Source organism: Myxocyprinus asiaticus, chromosome 4 (genome assembly GCF_019703515.2).
Source record: "Myxocyprinus asiaticus isolate MX2 ecotype Aquarium Trade chromosome 4, UBuf_Myxa_2, whole genome shotgun sequence".
NCBI lineage: Eukaryota > Metazoa > Chordata > Actinopteri > Cypriniformes > Catostomidae > Myxocyprinus > Myxocyprinus asiaticus.
The window spans coordinates 37,944,980-37,966,516 of record NC_059347.1 but is presented as its reverse complement, the minus strand read 5'-3'; the positions used below and the strand labels follow the sequence as shown (position 1 = coordinate 37,966,516).

Genomic DNA, 21,537 nt, shown 5'->3' with positions numbered 1-21,537 from the left:
TTCTGGTGGATGTAATGCCCTGACCAATAAAATATGAGCTTTAGATCACATGTCAGTAACTGCAGCATCGTTGCCATGTCTGCTTATAATAAGCGAATATTGGCTTATTTTTTCATGTAGTCGCTTATAAAAATAGTAAGTTGTGGGTTTGCTTTAGCTTTGTCTCCCAAAGCACAATAAACTGCGATCCACCACAAATAGCAGTTGCCAAACAGCCCATATACTGTTCACGCCACGCTCTCCATCAGTGGTATCAAACACACGGCCGGTGGAGCACCATCAGCACCATCGCTGTATAAATGATACTGTCGTTCATTTTTGTTAAAGAGTCAAACATACAGTGTTATTCTAACAGATAAATAGTATAAATAAAGAAATAAAAATATATAGGAGTGTATTTTATACCTTTTTTTAACAACTCAAATATTTAAAAGATTGTTTCACTTTCATGCTAATTATGTACGAAAGACATTATAAACAATATCTCTTTTAAAGAGAAAATAAGGCTTGGATTTCATACTCCCTGATCAGTGCCCTAACTACTGAACTAGGGAGCTGATTGAGATGCACCATCTGACACGTGCAACGGCGGATTTCTGCTTTTGAGGTCTTGCGAATATGCGCGTGTATAATGAAAAAAGAGACATACAAGGAAAACATTAGAGGTAAAAGTTCATTTATCCATTGTTTCAGAGTCACTGCTTGGTTAATTAGATATGATGGATGCATTAATAAATATTTGATTTGACTGGAGTTTGGTGATGAAGCAGACTTAATAAAAGTTATTTGTGCAGTTTATTTTTATTCAAGCCTTAGTTTATTACATTCGGTTCCAGCTGGTTTATTACAGTTAAAGTCAGGGTTCCCAACCATTTTGACCTATGAATTTCCATATCTTTTCCTAATTCAAAATAACTGACTTAAAAGAATGATTCAGATGAGACATCATTATGGATTGGCAAGTTGTTGGCTACTCTGCACAAACAATTTCAAGATCATGAAATACTTAGAGTAGAGAAAAACTATATTAATTATCGACTTGTAATATTTTGATATTCCCTGCTATTTTTAGGTTTTCCATGCCAGTAGGAACCCTGTAAAGAGCACTGAGTGTGTGCTCCATTTTGCTTTATGCCAGGGGTGTCAAACTAGGTTCCTGGAGGGCCACAGTCCAGCAGAGTTTAGCTCCAACCCTAATTAAACATACCTGAAGCAGCTAATCAAGGTCTTCAGGAGTGCTTGAAAATTACAAGGAGGCATTTGGGAGCAGGGCTGGAACTAAACTCTGCAGGGCTGTGGCTCTCCAGGAACTGAGTTTGACACCCCTGCTTTATGCCAATATATGTCATTGAAGTAGTGCAAAGTTGATTCAGGACTTTATTAACTGTGCATGGGCTCTATGGCAAAAAAAAAAAAAAAGGTTTAACAAAATATATTCTGCCCGTATAATGTGACGTTCAATTCAAATGGGCTACCTAATACTGATCTGTGCTGATCAATGATTAGGATTAGATGAGATCTGTGTTGTGTTGCTTGCATTATATAGACTCTTTGAGCGTTAAAATGCCGTCATGTTTAATTAGCAACAAGTTTTGAACAAATGTAGACATACATGCAATAAGATACAATCAGCATAGTTCCAATTGACAACATCTGTTGCAATAGTCATTATGAGTGTGCATTATGTAGTGATTTTAGACAAATATACTTAACACAAGTATATCCATAGTTTTCCTGAGCAACCACTGGGCAGCGCCATGATGATTTTAAGGGTGTACTCACACTTGGCGATCTGTACCATGCCCGAGCACGTTTGACCCCCAAAGTTTGTTTGACTAATGTGATACTGAACTGTGCCTTGGCCCACTTGAAGAGGTGGGCTCGGGCACGGTTCAGTTGGCTCAGGCACAGTACGCATCTAGTGTGATCACTAACCGTGGCCGAGCACGGAACTCAAAACATAACGTCAATGATGCAACTGTTCCATTTAACAAACTTGGCGGCAAAAGTATCACTTTGGTCTACAGCAGAGGTGCAGTGTTTACTGGAAATTTGGGCTGACGAGAGTATACAAGAACAACTGGATACAACACACAAGAACTCCAAGATATTTGGTAAAATTCGCGACTGTCTTCGTGCTCGTGGATACCAAAGAACCATTGAGCAATGTCGTGACAAACTGAAAAAACTGCAAGTTCAGTATCTGAAGGTAAATCTGGCAGCTCATTGGATGAAAAGGATAAATTCCAGTGGTACGATGCTGTCGACAGTTAGGCATGTGAGAGGGCCATGTGTCACCACGCACCAAAAGACTCCAAATAAGCCACAAAGTAAGTAATGCTAGATTGATGGACTCCATTTTGCTGTGCGAGAGCGCTTTTCTTCCTGTTTTCTTCAAAACAAAAAGTCGCCTCGTAATGACATAAGCGTGCTCAGGCACCAAACGTAAAGTGCAACGTGAGTGCAGGCCAGCGTGGAAGTGGGGGGGGGACAATCGTGCTTGGGCACGGTACAAGGCATCCAGGCCTAGTGTGAGTACACCCTAAAAGTCTGTTCCCTTATGACTCAGTACACTTGACATTGCGTTTATTAACACATCCTACACGACCTAGTTGAAACCTCACTACAATAACACCAATATTCTAATATTGGCTATGGTGTTGGAGCCCCACCCATTTTGGCATGAAGCTGTCTGCTATAAAAGCAGGTGCACAAACACCATTTCCTCAGAATTTCTTCCTTCAAGACAGCGATCATATTTTGTCGAGAAGCCCTCTACCTTCAGCATCGATATACGCAAGTCAGTGGTCGGAATCTTCACGGGAAGATTTGCCGCTCCCCTGCAGTGCTCCAGCAAACATCACACTGCCTCGCCGCTTGCCGCTTTGCTGGTGAATGGGCCTCAGCATCCTGATTCCCCACAGCGCTTCGGCAGGGTTTGTGTATCCTTACAAAGCAATTGTATATTGTGTGAAATATAAATAGATATTTATTTTTATATCTAAAAGAGTCACTTATGTGTTCGCGTCTTTTTAAAGATGTCGTTCCATAAGTGTTCCTTGTGTGAGAGGCACATCCTGCCATCAGATCAGAATGAGAGCTGCGTTTACTGTCTGGGCCGCGCCCACGCAGAGACAGCTCTCATGGAGACAGACTGTCCTCACTGTGAGGGCATGAGTCTCAAGATGCTTCGCTCATGAATCACCCCCGTTCTGAGGGACGATTCAGCCTCATGGGCCCTCCCACCTGCCTCTTCTGTGATACCCGAGGATTCACACGAGGAGGCATGGCGGGGCCGCGAGGTTGAGCAGGATGACTTTGAAGAGGTCCTCATGCCGGCACATGCCCCGCGAGCCCCTTAATCTCCACGAAGTGCATGTTTTCCAATACGCTATGTGTGAGACGAGCTCCAACCTTCTGAAAGAGCGTGCGGCCTCATCTCATTCAGCGGTTCTGATGCTGGGGATAATAATGATGATGTCATGTCTCTCGCTGCATCAGGTGAGTGGTCAGTGGATGATGCTGCTGCCCCTACCCCCAACGAGGGCGAGGAACGTGCACATGCCACTGACAGGGAGATGCTCTGTGTCCTTACAAGGACAGTTGAAGAGCTTCACCTTTAGTGGTCACCCCCAAAGGAACCTGAACATTCTCTCCTCGATTAATGGTTCCTGCAGTCCGGACACCGTCAAACGGCAGTGTCCCGCAAATCCACCTAATTTATTCACGAAGTTCATAACAAACTGTCTAAGTCCTGGCGCGCGCCCTTCTCGGCATGCTCACACAGTGACGCCATCCTCTCTCATGTGGATCACTGGGAAGAAAACGGCTATGCTCAACTACCCCGTGTGGAGGAGGCGTTAGCAGCACACCTTTGCCCAACGAGTAACAGGGCGTGGAAATCACGCCCCATACATCCTTCCAAACCATATCGACAAACATCCGAACTGGCTGGAAATGCTTACTCAGTGGCAGGACAAGCTGGATTAGCACTCCACGCAATGGCAGTGCTCCAGGCATTTCAAGCCAAGCTCCCCAATCAAATGAATGAGCAAGGCTTCGATCCAGAGACATTCAAAGAGCTCTGCACCACTACAGACTTAGCGCTGCATGCCACGAAAGTCACTGCGCAGGCCATCGGCAAGTCCATGGGCAACTTGGCAGTTCTGGATCGACATATATGGCTGACCTTCACAGAAATGTGTGATAAGGAAAAAGCCACTCTGTTGGATGCTCCAGTGTCTCCAGCCAGCCTCTTTAGGAGCATTACGTCACGACTCAGCAGCAGTCACACACTGTGAGACACTTCATGCCCAAACAGAGTATATCACAGTCGGTTTGCCCCCACTCTGTTTCGAGCCAGCGCCCAACTAAAAGCCCCATAGCTACTGCCTCACTGCATATCAGTGCCCACCCCGCACCAGTGGGGGTAACACCCCGTGCAAGAAAAGCGCTCCTGATGGGCACAACCCTTTGAAGCGGAAAGCTGAGTGTGCAGTTCCCCCCGGGTCTGCTCCAAAAAAGGCTTGATTGGAGACACAAAACACTGTTCTCCATCTCCCTACTGCTGTTTGTCGTGAAAGGAATATTGTTGTTCACAATATTGTTCAAAATGTTGTTTCTGTGAATTTCACTCAAGTAAATGCAATAAAAAATGCAATAAGTGCAACAAAAACTACAGCACTTGTTGCAAATGCACTAGATGCTCACACATTCTCAATAAAGAGCCCTTCCTCTTTAAAGCACACACCTCTCCCCACTGCTGTTTGTCGGGAAAGGAATATTGTTGATCAAAATGTTGTTCAACATGTTGTTTTCTGTGTTTCACATTAATCACATGCAATAAAGTTTGCACATTTATATCTTGATTTCCCACTTCAAAGTCTACATATTATGCGCAACCACTTCCCAATGGTGAGCGCCACATTATATCTTGTAATGAATTACAAATATTGAGAAAAGATTACAGTGCTCATTGCACATGCAGGACATGCTTACACTTTTCAATAAAGGGCTTTCCCACTTCAAAGCCTCATATTATGCAGAACCACTTTCCAATGGTGAGCGCCACATTATATCATGTTATGAACATACCAAATTGCCCTCTGTCACTCGCATGGCGAGCTCTTACTGGCATTCTGAGTGGGTGCTAAAAATTGATCGAACATGGTTAAACGATCCAATTTGCACATCGGCCGCCCCATTTCAACGGTGTCCTGTCTTCCACGGTTCCGTCCGAAGACGCAAAAATGTTACGAGCCTATACACACAATGTTCTCGCAAAGAACGCGATAGAAGTTGTTTCATATGTATTAATAAGCCTGTTGTTCCACTGCAAGAATGCGTGGCAAGTCCTCACGGACATGTCAGAACTGGTGTTTACAACAATCGAGCACAATCTGTGGTCTGACCACATGCATGCGCAGGCTGCAACACCCACAGAGGGATATACAGCCCTCAGGATTCCTCATTTTGGAGAAGGACAGGGGCTTTGGCCCATTCTTCTGAGACGCTTGAATCACGCGCTCGTGACACGCCCACTCATAATGTTAACTCAGAAACAGATATAATCGCACATTCGCAGATTCGCGTTCGAGGGAACTGTGTATCAATTTAAAGTCCTTCATTTCAGTCTGTCTCTGGATCCCCGCACGTTCACAAAATGTATTGATGTGGCACTCGCCCCATTGAAAATAAACGGTGTGTGTGTTTTGAATTACATCAGCGATTGGTTATTATTAGCCAATCAGAGGCACTACTAAGCGAACACAGAGACTTACTGCTTTGCATATGGAAAATCTGGTCTAATGTCAACTGGTGAAAAGCACACTTTTGCCCAGCCAGTAAATCTCCTTTTTAGGAATTCATACGTGCACACCTCATGAACGAGTGCGTACAGATCATTCTTCGGTGTCTGTTTCAGTTCAAATTGAAAAAACCATTACCACTGAAGTTATTTCATTTTCCTGTGCATTGTGGTAACTCAAAACTGTCTGACTGCTCTAGTACCATGGACAGTGCCAGCCCTTTACCAACAAAGTGTTATGCTGGGTCAAGTTTTCAGAAAGAAAGTGCTGACCACAAATGCATATAACACAGGTGGGGCGTGGTGTGTAATGGCGCCTGACTTTCAACACCTGGAAACAGGTGCGAAACAGCCATGACATGTCAACCGCCTATAGCTACTGGCTGTCTTTCTAGCTTTGAGAGCTTTTCTTTCCGACATTGTGATTCGTTCGGACAACACAACAGTAGCGGTATATATATGTTGCCATGACACACTGGCCCACGTATGGCCAGCGAAATGCAAATATGCGTTTCCCCCGGTGTGCCTGATGTCATATGCAATGTCCGAGAGGACAAGGAAATTATTCTATTGACTGCGCCGAAAAGGCCCAACCAGCCATGTTTTCCAGAAATGATAGAGATGCTGTACAGCTCGCCATGGGAAATACAGCTGAGGAGGGATGTCCTCTCTCAGGTGCAAGGCACAATCTGGCATCCCCAGCCCCAGCTGTGGATCCTGCATGTGTGGCTCCTGAATCGAGCACACTAAATGCGCCAGAACTGACACATTCAGTCATGAACACCATTTTACAGGCCAAAGCGCCATCCACGAGATGCCTCTACGAGCTAAAATGGAATGTGTTCACTGATTGTTGTCTCTCACATGGCAAAGACCCAGTATACTGCCCCATACATGAAATTCTCATATTTTACAAGAGCGATTAGACACAGGACTCACTCTGTCTACTCTCAAAGTGTATGTGGCAACTATATCTGCATATCATGCACATGAAGCCGGCGCCTCTATAGGCAAACATGATTTAATCATAAAGTTCCTTAAAGGTGCAAGGTGATTAAACCCACCTTGGCTGGCTACAGTCCCAACTGGGGTCTTAACTATAGTCCTAAAAGCTTTCGCAGGGCCCCGCTTCGAGCATTTGGACTCTGTTGATTTGCACATGCTCTCTGTTAAGACCACACTACTACTGGCTCTGGCCTCAGTAAAATGAGTCGGTGAACTACATGCACTAGCTATCAATCAACAATTCATGTCTGGAGTTTGGCCCTGGTCTTTCAAAAGCCACTGTCAAACCCAGAAAAGGCTATGTGCCTAAGGTCCTAACCACGGCCTTCAGAGCGCAGGTGGTTCACCTTCAGGCCTTCTTCCCTCCTCTATTTAATTTGGATGAGGAACAATCATTGCATTTGTTATGCCCTGTGCGGGCACTGCACGCATAAGTTGAGCGTACACGCCAGTTCAGACTGTCTGATCAGCTCTTTGTATGCTATGGAGGACGCACAAAAGGAATGTCCATCTCCAATCGAAGACTTTCTCACTGGATTGTCGATACAATTTCCCTGACTTATGAGTTACAGGGTAAGACTTGCCCAACTGGTGTTAAAGCACACTCAACTAGAGGCATAGCCTCCTCATGGGCATGGACGAATGGTGTGTCCTTACAAGACATATGTTTTGCAGCAGGATGGTCCTCTCAAAACACATTCACAAGGTTTTACAACCTAGACGTAACGTCTCTCTCTTCACAAGTCTTCTCTGTTTACAGCGCTTGCTATTGTTTGGCCAAATATATTTACTTATGCTCCTTCCTCTTAGGTTGAGTTCCCCATCTTTTACACAACTGCCTGCATTAGGCCATTGTAATTTACCAAGTCACAAGCACTTACATTATAAATAAACTCCCTTCCCGACTGGGTTCGTGAAGGAGTTAATTCATACTATATGACTATATATTTGTTCTGAGTGCTCCTCTTCTGGCTCAACACAAGGGTGACTTACTGCAGCATACTCATGTCAGTCGCCGTCCTACGAGACTGCGGCGTCATTTTTCCTTTCTGGGAGGTTATGTCTTGTAGTGCAACGTGATGGGATTCTGTTCCCCATATGTGTTAATAAACGCAATGTCAAGTGTACTGAGTCGTAAGGGAACGTCTCGGTTATGTAGGTAAACTCGGTTCCCTGAGACAAAGGGAACGAGACATTGCAAATGCTAGCTGCAATACAAGACTCAGAATTCTTGAGGTATGAATGATGCGCTCCTTATTCTCAGTCAAGTTCTGAGGAAATGGTGTTTGTGCACCTGCTTTTATAGCAGACAGCTTCACGCCAAAACGGGTGGGGCTCAAACACCATAGCCACCATATATTAGAATATTGGCATTATTGTAGAGAGGTTTCAACTAGGTTGTGTAGGAAGGCACTCCCAGTATGCGTTAATAAATGCAATGTCTCGTTCCCTTCGTCTCGGGGATCCGAGGTTACATACGTAACCAAGACATTTTCTGTTTCTAGTCTCGAGACGCAATGAAAAACTACCGAAAAGAGCGGTCCATACAGAAAACAACAACAAATGTTTTTTGTTTTGTTTTTTTAGCAAAAATGAATTTAAGGTTCAACATGAGCAGTTGTTGGCTGTCATAGCAACTCAAAGTAATCAATGATATCAACATAACTAACCTTGGATCATCGCTTTATGTCATCTACACACTGTCAATAAAAACGGTCATATCGACTCTGTGAAGAACCGGCACTATAGAACCACATGTTTTTTGCCCTTTTTTTTTTTTCTTTTTTTCACAAATGTAACACTTTAAACATCACATTACCCACTAGGAATATACACCTATGTGAGTGAAAACACTGGAGACTGGAAATTGAAAACAGTCATATCGTAGAATACTTCCACGTTCAAGAAAAAGGTGGAAAGAGAATGCCTTGCAGTGCCATGTAATCAGCATTGTCCCAAATGATAACGTTTTAACCGTTACAATTATTTTTTTTTACACTCAGTTCTTTTTAGTCATCCCTCAGACTGTGTACACATCAGAGATTATTGCCCAGAGCATCACACTGCCTCCGCTGGCCTGCCTTCTTCACATAGTGCATCCTGCTGCCACCTCTTCCCCAGGTAAATGATGCACACACACCCGGCCGTTCACATGATCTAAAAGAAAACGTGATTCATCAGACCAGGCCACCTTCTTCTATTGCTCCATGGTCCAGTTCTGATGCTCACGTGCCCATTGTATGCGCTTTCGGCGGTGGACAGGGATCAGCATGGGCACTCTGACCAGTCTGCGACTACGCAGCCCCATAAACAGCAAGCTGTGATGCACTGTGTGTTCTGACACCTTTCTATCATGGCCAGCATTAAGTTTTTCAGCAATTTGTGCTACAGTAGCTCTTCTGTGGGATCGGACCAGATGGGCTAGTCTTCGCTCCCCGTGTGCATCAATGAGCTTTGGGCGCCCATGCCCCTGTTGCCGGTTCACCGGTTGTCCTTCCTTGGACCACTTTTGGTAGGTACTAACCACTGCATACCGGGAACACCCCACAAGACCTGCTCTGACCCAGTCGTCTAACCATCACAAATTGGCCCTTGTCAAAGTTGCTCAGATCCTTACGCTTGCCCATTTTTCCTGCTTCCAACATATGAAATTCAAGAACTGACTGTTCACTTGCTGCCAAGTATATCCCACCCCTTGACAGGTGCCATTGTAATGAGATAAAAAATGTTATTCACTTCACCTGTCAGTGGTTTTAATGTTGTGGCTGATCAGTGTAAAAGTAATACATACGTCACCAGTGGATTAAATATGGACTTCTGAAGCGAAACGGTAGGAGTGTGTAAGAAAAAGACCAATATTTAAAACTTTTTTAACTATAACATTTTGCTTCCATCCAGCTCAGTCATGTGGGTCCAATACACGATGCCTCTCACATGACTTAAGCGTGTTGAAAAGTTCACACGAGAACTGATGCTTGAAACACGTGAAATTTGTAAGTGCTGTGTTGTTTACAACAGAGAAGAAAGTTATACAGAAGCTGAACTGGTTTTGCCATATGTATCTGTTTCTTTTTCGAAATGGTGTTTGTGTGTGCTTATCCTGGATGCCTCAACCTACTGAAAAACATTAGATTACAAAAGCGGGCATCATCGCAAGAAGAAAGACTAACTTTTCTCAGATTCCCTATCAATGACCCTGAGCGACAGAAACTATGGCTGCTTGCTATACACTGGGATATCAAAACACCCACTGAGTCACTCAAAATATTGAGTGTTTGCAGTGAACATTTTTCCCCTGCCAATTTCAGACCAGCCGAGGGATCCGAAGATATCAACATGCCAACGCGCTTATGTCATGCAAGAGGCAGTTTGAACTTCACCCTCGTGACAGCTGGCTGGAAGCAAACATTTTTTGTAAAAAAAAAGTTTTAAAAATGTATCTATTTCTTATACACACCTAGCATTTCCCTTCAGAAGACATTAATTAATCCACAGGAGTCGGATGGATTACTTTCATGATGGCAATGTTGCTTTTTGGAGTTTCAAGATTTTGGCACCCATTTACTTGCATTGCATGGACCTACAGAGTTGAAATATTCTTCTAAAAATCTTCATTTGTGTTCTGAAGAAGACAGAAAGTCATACACATCGGGGATGGCATGAGGGTGTGTAAATGAGGAGAGAATTTTCATTTTTGGGTGAACTGTCTATTTAAGTGCCTCTTTTATTTCACTGAGAAACAGACAATTAGCGAATAGGCGCACAACAAAAATTATATAAATTCAAATTTTTTGATTCATTTAATACATTAATGCATTGAAGCAACATTGTCAAAATGGTACAATCTCATCCTACTCCAGTGCATTTGACAACAAATAAACAAGAATTAGGTTAGAGGTAATCCAAAAGCAATCAGATTATTAACCTTAAAAATTTAATTGAAGAGATTGCTTTACTAACTACAACTTTCAGTCAGTACCAGATTACAAATCAGAATTTAATCTACCCAGCACTGCTTACCAGTTAACACTAGTTTTTTATTATCCATAATTATTTAGTGATTTAAACTTTCCTGCATGTGTAACTTAACCTTTATTCATACATTTATACTGCATTTGTTTAATATCCTTAATTTTGCACAGTTTTTAAAGGAGAACACTGTATAAGAAAAAAAATACAATACAGAAAGTAAACGTAAAATTTGTCTTTTTAATGTAATATATATATATATATATATATATATAAAAAAGTAACTACGTTCAGCACAAATAGCAGTCACTAGGCTCATTTAAGTTCTGCATAGAACCAGGGGCGGGGCCAGAAGGGTGAGACGGGGTGGCAGCTGCCTTACAGGGGGTGAGGTTAGGGTATCTGCTGCCTGCCAGGAACAAACTGTGGCCCCTATGCACAATGGACTGTCCGACTTGACAGCTCTTATTTCACTCCTCCCCTGACTGCAGCCACTTACTCTTGTCTGCTTTCAAGGCGAGGCATTTGGCATCTCAAACGAGCCAACTGTAATGAATATACTCAAGTGGCTTGTTGCCTTATTAGAGTTTTTGTGCTGAACTCTAACTTAAGTTTGACACTAACTGTCAGTTACTTTACATGGAGGGTAACTTAGATGTCAGTCTCTGGTGTATCTGGCCTTTGCAGATACACCAGAGACCTGATAAAACCATTTGTGACATATGAAGGGATGCTATGTGGGTCATTTGTAGTTGCGTCATACTCAACAGTTTAGTAACCACAAAGCAATATATTGCTTTTTTAATATATTTGGCAAATGGTTTGGTACAGTACAGTCTGTAATTTCATGGATCACAAATAATTTTGCACTGGTGGTGCTTTTGATGAGAAGTGAAATAATTATACAATATTTAGATAATAACTGTATCCTACAATAATATTTTTGGTTATTTCTTTGAAGAAAAAAAAAAAAAACCTCTGGCTTTGAGTTTGTCGAGGCTCAGTGATGTCAACACACTCCCTTCTTTAAATTGGACAGGTGAGCCTAGCCCCACTCTTCCTGAAAGGCAAGTCACAACATATTGGAACTTGCATTTGTGCTTATGATCTATAAATGAATGTGCTAATCACACATTTGTCACCCTGCCTCATTTTAAGCCTTATTTTTTAAGCCCTAAGTGTAAACTTGTTTCTAGATCCTGCAGTTTTTTGATGTTCTTCTATTTTTTTTCACATACAGAAATTATACAAATGAGTGGACAAAATTGTTTACTCAAATTAAACATGTTCTTCTTCAACCAGTCGAGTTGAGAGCTTATGTCCCTTTTTTTTTTTTTTTTTCATGGCAGCCTTTTGCTTTTTTCATTTAAACAAATTGTTGGTACAATACTCTAAACTAGTTTGAGAAAGCAATATTCAGAACAGAATTGTGATTTGAAAAACTCCTATTCCAATTTAACTCATACACTGCACTGAAACAGCCGTGTGTTTTAGAAGCATAGATTCTTACAACCACCCAAGTGACTTCAAAAGAGACATTTTCACAAAAAAAAAAAAAAACTAAAAAAAACTAAAAAACTGTTAGCTATGAATCAAGGAAGACTACCTGAACAAACTCTTTTACTAACTTTCCTAAGGACACCATTAACATGTCATTATCATGTAAGTGATAATTTCTTCCCTTTTTTCAGTAGTTTTATACAGATATTAAAGCATTTCTTTTTAGAATAAAATCACTCCAAAACAAATTCATATGCTGATACAGTATGTGCATATTTATTTCAAAAGGAATTTGAAAGGTAATTCTACAGAACAAACATATTATATGACTTCAGTAAATGTTGTTTAGGGTTCACTCTTCTTTGGCCTGAGAAAGAAAAAATACGTAAATTAGACATGAATTATAAAAGTCATGAAGCGTAAGCTTAATACAACTGTATGAATTGTAGAATAAACTGAACTCAGTAAATGTAAGAATCTACTGAGTATAGACTTTCATATATTATGATATGTCAGAATATTTTTCAACTGACCTTTCCAGCATCACGGCTCTTGTCTCTGAGTTTGTTGACCTGAGACTCAGCGATGTCAGCACGCTTCTCAGATTCATCCAGCTCATGCTGCACCTTCCTCAACTTGGACAGGTGAGTGTTGGCTTGCTCCTCCTAAAAAGGTTGTTTTTAGCATGTTTACAAACTATGCTATGCTAGCATTACATTATATTGGCAGCAAACAACTTACAGGAAAATATTCAGATAGATTTGACATACCGCCTCCTCAGCCTCCCTCTTGTAGGCCTTGACTTTTAGCTGCAGCTTATCAACCAGATCCTGGAGTCTGGTGATGTTCTTCTTGTCCTCCTCAGTCTACAAACAATGCAAATATGTTATGGATCTATTTTAAAGGTGGATATAATTCTGTCAGAATTAATGTATGGATATAGTCAGGTATGATCATACCTGGTATGTGAGCTTCCTTCACTCTCCTCTCATATTTGCGGACACCCTTAACAGCATCAGCCCCACGTCTCTGTTCTGCTTCGACTTCGGTCTCAAGTTTACAGACCTATAAAAGAGAAATTTACAACTGACTAGTTGATACCTGTTAGCTATTTTTGCTTGGATGATCAGTTATCTCACACTGGACTCAAGTTTCTGGAGTTGTTTCTTTCCTCCCTTCATGGCCAGTTTCTCAGCCTCATCAAGACGGTGCTGCAGGTCCTTCACTGTGACTTCCAGGTTCTTCTTCATCCTCTCAAGGTGAGCACTGGTGTCCTGCTCCTTTTTGAGCTCTTCTGCCATCATTGCAGCCTAATTGACATAAAAAAAAAGAAAAAAAGAAAATCTATGATAACCTTTGCTACACTCCAAGAGGTGAACTTTTAGTTTAAAATGTTGTATTTGTTATAACTTAAAAACTAACATCAGTGATGGCCTTCTTAGCCTTCTCCTCTGCATTTCTTACTTCCTGGACGATATCATCAACTTCACCCAGAATTTGGACAAGGTCAGCCTCAAGCTTCTTCTTGGTGTTCAGAAGACTTGTGTTCTGAAATAAGGGGGAAATAGTACATGATAAAGTGAAAATGTTATATCTGTACTTGATTTGCTATTGTGTTTAAAGAAAAATCTTGTGTAATGATTACCTGAGAGTGCAGCATTCTAACACACTCACTGGCGTCCACCAGCTTTTGTTCAGCCAATTTGCGGCCTCTCTCTGTCTGCTCCAGAACTGCTCTCAGCTCCTCAATCCATGTCCACTTGCTCTTTCTTGTTTTCCTGTCCTCTCAGGGCATCATCAAGGTGCAGTTGGGCATCTTGTAAATAACAATTTTTTACGGCTCCCTGGTTCAGACGATTCTTGTTTTCTCTCTTGAATGTCTCCAGCTGATCCAGAGTCTCCTCATAGGAGTTCTTCATCTTGAACAGCTCAGTGCTGAGTGAGCGAGCCTCTTTCTGGGCACCTTCCAGCTCTGACTGACCTTCCTCATACTTCTGCTTCCATTCTGCCAGAACCTTGAGGTCCCCTTCAAGCTTTCTCTTGGCTCTCTCAAGGTCCATGTGGAGCTTCTTCTTTTGTTCAAGAAAACCCTCAACCTATGGGTCAACAACACATCAAATGTTAAAAAAATTAAAGGAATTATGGAATTTCTTATTCAGTAGCATGTTTGTAAAATTAGCTAACGTCTTCAACTTGCTGCTCAAGCTTTGTCTTGGCCTTGGTCAGTCTTTGTCCTCCTCTGCCTGGAGATCATCCAAAGTCTGCTGATGTGCCTCTTGGAGGGCTTTCTTCTCCTTTGTAAGCTTGGCAATGCTCTCATCCTGTGCTGCCATTTCCTCAGTCAGGTTCTTGACCTGTGTGATGTTGGATACTAAATTACTTCATTATGTCCTAATTAATATTCTTTAACAAAATATTGGGTGAACAATAGAAATGAAATAAAATATTAAACCAACTCTGTCACAAACCTTATTTTCAGTGGCATGTTCTCTTTTTCCACTTTAGCCATTGTGAGCTCGGTCATCAATGTCTTTCTTCAGCTCAGAACACTCATCCTCCAGTTTCCTCTTCTTGGCTGTGAGTTCAGCATTGATTTCTTCCTCATCCTCCAGTCTCTCAGTTGTCTCTTTGAGTTTAGCTTCAAGCTGGATTTTGCTCTTGATCAGACCCTCACACCTCTCCTCAGCATCTGAGAGATTCTCAGCTTCCTGATAGGTAAATTAATTTTACATATTGTTGTAAATATTATGTATCAATTGTAAATGGAACCATATTTCAGTGAATTCATTAATGTATACTCACAGAGGCTACTTGAAGCTGCAGATCATTCTTTTCTTGCAGCAGTGCCACCATCTTCTCCTCTAGCTCCTTCTTTACATTTTGTATCGTCCTCTTTCATTGTTGCAAGCTCCTTCTCAGTCTCAGCACTCTTCAGCAGAGGCTTAATCTTGTAATAAACCTTTATCTATGGCCAGTGTTTGACATTCATGAATGAGCGGATGTTGTGTTGATTGGTGTAAATGGCATCCCTGATACAACAAACTAAATAATTAAATAAAATTGTTTTGCTTTTTTTTAATTACTATATTTTCATTGGTCACCACAGTACTCCTGAATCAAGTGTTCAGTGTTTTTATTTTTCTCTCTCTCTCTTTTTTATTTTTAATTAATCTGATATTCATATCTTTGAAATATTTTGTTTCCAAGAAAACACTATGATGAAATACAATTATTGGTCGTTAACAGTTATTTATACAGATATACAGTTATTTATGCCATATACAGTATATTGTAATATATTTACATTAGCATTGCTAACTGGTGGAGTATGTACCATTGGAGTAAATCAGGTCACTGTGTAGGGACTAGAGGTCCTTTTTCATTACATTACTGACCTCCTTTCCATCATCTTCACAAACTCCCTCCTCATCAGGTAACCACAGCAGAGAGCCTGAGTCATTGTAACCAGAGAAGCCAGTTTCTCATCACGCATCTCCTCAAGAGTACCCAGAAGACCAGCTTTGAAGAACACCTGAATTCATGCCTAATAATGCAAAGTTTGATTTTAACATTATGATCTGAAACCATACATCATGATAGCTGAATCTTTGAAATGGTGTAATGCTGATTAAGAAACTTTGTGTGCCCAAATCTTTACTGGTCATGATCAATATCGATGGATCCCAGGATTTTCTCACAAGCTTTCTTGTTGTCCATAAACTGTCCCTCAGGGATAACACTGGCATCCAGCACCTTGTATCTGTGGAAGATTTATCATAATGCTTCATATACAGGTGCATCTCAATAAATTAGAATGTAGTGGAAAAGTTCAATTATTTCAGTAATTCAACTCAAATTGTGAAACTTGTGTATTAAATAAATTCAATGCACACAGACTGAAGTAGTTTAAGTCTTTGGTTCTTTTAATTGTGATGATTTTGGCTCACATTTAACAAAAACCCACCAATTCACTATCTCAAAAAATTAAATACATCATAAGACCAATAAAAAAAACATTTTTAGTGAATTGTTGGCCTTCTGGAAAGTATGTTCATTTACTGTATATGTACTCAATACTTGGTAGGGGCTCCTTTTGCTTTAATTACTGCCTCAATTCGGCGTGGCATGGAGGTGATCAGTTTGTGGCAATGCTGAGGCGGTATGGAAGCCCAGGTTTCTTTGACAGTGGCCTTCAGCTCATCTGCATTTTTTGGTTTCTTGTTTCTCATTTTCCTCTTGACAATACCCCATAGATTCTCTATGGGGTTCAGGTCTGGTGAGTTTGCTGGCCAGTCAAGCACACCAACACCATGGTCATTTAACCAACTTTTGGTGCTTTTGGCAGTGTGGGCAGGTGCCAAATCCTGCTGGAAAATGAAATCAGCATCTTTAAAAAGCTGGTCAGCAGAAGGAAGCATGAAGTGCTCCAAAATGTCTTGGTAAACAGGTGCAGTGACTTTGGTTTTCAAAAAACACAATGGACCAACACCAGCAGATGACATTGCACCCCAAATCATCACAGACTGTGGAAACTTAACACTGGACTTCAAGAAACTTGGGCTATGAGCTTCTCCACCCTTCCTCCAGACTCTAGGACTTTGGTTTCCAAATGAAATACAAAACTTGCTCTCATCTGAAAAGAGGACTTTGGACCACTGGGCAACAGTCCAGTTCTTCTTCTCCTTAGCCCAGGTAAGACACCTCTGACATTGTCTGTGGTTCAGGAGTGGCTTAACAAGAGGAATACGACAACTGTAGCCAAATTCCTTGGCACGTCTGTGTGAGGTGGCTCTTGATGCCTTGACCCCAGCCTCAGTCCATTCCTTGTGAAGTTCACCCAAATTCTTGAATCAGTTTTGCTTGACAATCATAAGGCTGCGGTTCTCTCGGTTGGTTGTGCATCTTTTTCTTCCACACTTTTTCCTTCCACTCAACTTTCTGTTAACATGCTTGGATACAGCACTCTGTGAACAGCCAGCTTCTTTTGCAATGAATGTTTGTGGCTTACCCTCCTTGTGAAGGGTGTCAATGATTGTCTTCTGGACAACTGTCAGATCAGCAGTCTTCCCCATGATTGTGTAGCCTAGTGAACCAAACTGAGAGACCATTTTGAAGGCTCAGGAAACCTTTGCAGGTGTTTTGAGTTGATTAGCTGATTGGCATGTCACCATATTCTAATTTTTTGAGATAGTGAATTGGTGGGTTTTTGTTAAATGTGAGCCAAAATCATCACAATTAAAAGAACCAAAGACTTAAACTACTTCAGTCTGTGTGCATTGAATTTATTTAATACACAAGTTTCACAATTTGAGTTGAATTACTGAAATAAATGAACTTTTCCACAACATTCTAATTTATTGAGATGCACCTGTATTAATATAACCCTTCAAAAGAAATTAGTATTTTCATGCAGTCCTATTTACCTCTGTTTGAAGTCACCACAGAGGATTCTGCTGGGGAAGCCCTTTCTGCAGATTCTGATGCCCTCCAGTACACCATTACACCTCAGCTGGTGAATAACCAGGAAGTTCTCCATGAGACCTATAAAGAACAATCGATATTTTGAAGTCAGTACATGCACAATGCATGTGAACATTATCATACATTGTGTTGATATTGTCAGAATATCTCTAAGCCCTTCATTACTTTACGTGGATTCTTGGACTCATTGGGAATCAGACAATGTATAAAGTGAGGATGAGTGCTCCTCAAGTTGGTTATGAGCTTGCCCAAGTTCTCCTGTAGAGAATAAAGAAGAGTTCTCTCATTTTTTTCTAATTAAGCGATATAGTTTTTTATATCAATTTCAACGTCCTCTATACATATCCTAAATTGGGACAACATGGTCTGCATGGAGCCACCCTTCTTCTTGCCACCATCAGATTCTTCAGAAACATTAAAATAATGAACCAAATTGCCAATTCAAATGAGCTAATTCAATCCTTTCTATATTAAATTTACACTTGTTATAAATACAGTTACCCTCAACAACTGGTGAGAGTAGCCACAAGTTTGATGGAAGACTTGTGGTACAGCTGCAAAACAGACTCATTCAATGGATCCTTGTTCTTGTCCAACCAGCCAATGATATTGTAGTCCACAGTTCCAGCATAGTGAACCAAGTGGGTCTCAGCTTTGCTTTTGGCAGGCTTTGGTTTCTGGAAGGCTGCACACTTGCCAAGGTGCTGATCATATAACTTGTTCTTGAAGGAAGTATCTGTAGCCTTAGGGAACATGCACTCCTCTTCAAGGATGGAGAAGATACCCATGGGCTATTTGTAAATGAAGGAAGCATATTACTAAAGGTTTCACATTCTGAGAAAATCAAAATTATACAAATGTAGAAGTGAGCCAGCAAAACCTTTTCAATGAGCTCAGTGCAAGCAGACAAGTCCATGCCGAAGTCAATGAACTCCCTAACAATGCCCTCCTTCTTGTACTCCTCTTGTTCGAGCACAAACGTGTGGTGGTTGAAGAATTGTTGCTGCTCCATGCTGTTGAACTGGAGAGAATGAATCATTCACTAAACACTGAATTTATGTCAACTTGCATTCAGATTAGATAAAAAAATAACTCTTACATCAAATATCTCAAAGCCAGCAATATCCAGCACACCAATGAAGAACTGTCTGGCTTGTTTTGTGTCCATGATCTGGTTGATACGAATGACCATCCACAAGAACATCCTCTCATAGACACTCACATGGCTTCTGCTTGAACTTCATGTTACCATGATGAAGCACAGCTCCAGTGAACTTGTAGATGCCCATCTTCTCCTCAGCACTAAAGCCCAGAATGTCAATAGCAGTCTGGAAATTGCAGTGGCGGATAAGTAATAGGATCTGAAATTTTTATATGGCATATGTCAGTTATCGTATTAGCAGTGACTCGTATCAGTTGCAACCAGCTCCTCTTTATCATCAATGCTTGCCACTGTGATCTGACCCTGACTGCACATGGGGAAGTCATAGCGGTTGGTGGTGATGAGTGTCATTTCTGTAAAATACACAGAACATTTATAACAGAGCATTTTACAATATTTATAGATATATATTTTATTATTATTATTATTATTTTGCATTTAAAAACAGCTTTGTTTGAAATGTGTGCAGCTACCAATCAGCTCAGGCTCATGGTTGGTCATGTGGTAGCCTCTCTCATCTGGAAGCTGAAAAGTCACTCTAGACTTCTCCAGCAGATCTGTTGAGAGAATGTAATGAAGTCATGTTCTGGAGGGTGATAGACAAAGAAAAATATATAGATTGATAAATTAAAAGCATGTCCACCTACAGGTCTCAATATCAGCACTAGCCAGTTTTCCAGTTGTGCCGAAGTGAATTCTGATGAATTTACCCTGTTTAAAACAAAATAACAGTGTTGTTACTGCACAAGAGAATAATCCATCACAATTTACCAAGTGTACTGTATAAATATAAACTGATGCACTTACAAAACGAGAAGAGTTGTCATTTCTCACAGTCTTGGCATTACCATAAGCCTCTAGCAGAGGGTTAGCAGCAATGATCTGGTCCTCAAGAGATCCCTGTGTTGTGTGAAGGGTTTAAAAAAAAATCTTATGATAAAACAACATTTACAGGAAATATTTTACAAATTGTACATGTATTTTACAAATCTAGCTAGTAATGTTCAACACAGTAGTCACATGTTGCAATATAAAAAGTTATTTTTGTTATTTAAACAATTAATTTGGATTTAACACCATTCTATCAGGTTTCTTGTTCAAACATCATTGCAGCATGTTAAACTGACTTGAATAGGTGACTTTTTGGCATAACTCGATGTGTTCATTTTGAAAGAGCTTGTTTCAATCAAGCTCGTTCAAAAAGGGTAACTGGCAGCAGGAAGTAAACAGTTGGGACACAGTCGGCAGCAGTCATCAAGTGTTTACATTTGAAGAGATAAATTTGATAAGTAATTAAACTGGCATTTATTATATTGAGTTTGTTAACTATTTTAATGTTTTGACTGGAGCACTGCAAGATTATTGGAGTTCATTTGACTTATATTCATTTGACGAATACCTTATATACTTTATTTAAATGGATTTCCATGACACCAGATTGCCTTCTTTAATAAGTACAAACAACGTAATTGTTTTTATTATTATTATTATTATTATTATTATTATTCTGTTGTTTGTCTCACTTTGCCCTATATTGTCAAAGTACAACTATAACGCTAATTAAAAAGGATTTGGCCTGAATAAACAAAATGAACTTACTGTGTATTGAAAGAATCAATTAACATTTTTATGTGATGTGCAAAGCAAGTACATTAAAAACGTTAAAATATTGAACTGGAACAGACACCTTTATTGTCGTGCATATTAATTTAAACATAATATCTACTGATTTATTAAACCATACGCGAATAAAACGGTTTGCATGTATTTAAGGTTTACATACATATAGCTTCTAATATAAGGACTTTTATTTTGGAGAAGGAATATGCTTCTGTTCAGACACTTATGATTGGATGCTGTCTCTGAGCACGCACTTTTCCTCCAAGATGTTCGCTGCTGTCCCAGTGGATTCAGTAATCTCAAATTCAATCATAATTTATGTTATCATTTTTGTAATACGGGAACTACACAAATATTACATTTAGATGTATTTACATGAATATCCCAAACAGTACTTTATGTTGGAAGGAGACATACTTTAATTTACTGGTTTAGGTAACTGAAGTAACCTCTTAGTTTAACTTCAGTTTAATTATGATATTTTAGGATATGTAGAATACAAAACAAACAGCAACAGTTATCTAATGAGCGTTTTGTCCGTCTACAGCTTTGGTTTTCCAAAAAGAGGACACATTTTTTGGGGTGGGGTGGAATAATAGGGTTCAAAACAGTGTTACTATGAATGCAAACTTTAATACAGTGAAAAAGACATTCTATTAGCATGTCCATGTACTAAAATAAAATATTTGATGCCATGAGTATCATGGCATCTATTACTATTATTTTGAATGATCATGGAAAATGAAGCAATGTGATAACAATTTTACCTGGTCGCAAAAATAGTCCTTTAATTTACCTGATGAACTTTCACCTTTTGCTGACCCTTTATGCTTCGCATATGTGTGCTTCTAAATCACTTGCACCTTTATTAGCAACTGACATATAAGTGCCAGCTTTACAAGTCATATATTCTGCTTCCCACGGATCTCGACCTGGACGAAAGCATGGGAATTTTGTGCAAATTTCCACTTACGTTAGGACATTGTTTCTATTA

The 21,537-nt window shown here is 40.4% G+C and overlaps 1 pseudogene; it reads right to left on the bottom strand.

Annotated features, from left to right (window-relative positions):
* Positions 1-12,546: 12,546 nt before the first annotated feature.
* On the bottom strand, positions 12,547-20,089 carry LOC127439750 (myosin heavy chain, fast skeletal muscle-like; annotated as a pseudogene).
* Positions 20,090-21,537: the final 1,448 nt, after the last annotated feature.